The sequence below is a fragment of the Penaeus monodon genome, chromosome 31 (assembly GCF_015228065.2).
Source record: "Penaeus monodon isolate SGIC_2016 chromosome 31, NSTDA_Pmon_1, whole genome shotgun sequence".
Classification (NCBI taxonomy): domain Eukaryota; kingdom Metazoa; phylum Arthropoda; class Malacostraca; order Decapoda; family Penaeidae; genus Penaeus; species Penaeus monodon.
In genome coordinates, this window is record NC_051416.1 from 7735868 (window position 1) to 7736391 (window position 524).

Genomic DNA, 524 nt, shown 5'->3' on the forward strand with positions numbered 1-524 from the left:
CATGGGCAAATAGATGAATGAACTAAATTTGTTGATAAACCGTATTTCTTCGCCGACGAAAACATCTGATTTTATTTTTCTCAATTTTATTGACTAAGAATAGTTTTGGCTACAGTTTTCAGTTTGTACTGTAGGTTATAACGATATGTTAATCTTACATTACATTAACTGCATAGCTAGGTGTTACCTACATTTGTGTATCATATTGGTATTATAGATCCATTTGTGGTTGTAATTTCTAGACTGACACTTTACTATTTTTTCTCAGTATTCCACTTTTACAATCATCTCAAATGGGGTTGAAGGCACTGCCTGGAAATGGAAGGCTCACTCTGCCTTTCTATTTTGTATTTTTTAAAATAGTAATACCAGTTTATTATCACATTTTATATTATTATTTTTGTTACCTTCTTTTTCATGAAGGAAATGTTATTGGCAGGGCAGGGGGAAGCCCTCTGGCAGGGGGCCCGGGGCCACTTACTCCCCTATGCCTCCTGTAAATCGGCCCTGAGGCCACGAGGGCA

The 524-nt window shown here is 37.0% G+C and overlaps 1 protein-coding gene across 2 annotated transcripts in view; it reads left to right on the plus strand.

The window, feature by feature from the left end:
- LOC119593025 (cadherin-99C-like) overlaps window positions 1–524 on the plus strand; it is a 76147-nt gene that overhangs the window by 39406 nt on the left and 36217 nt on the right. The window lies entirely within an intron of this gene.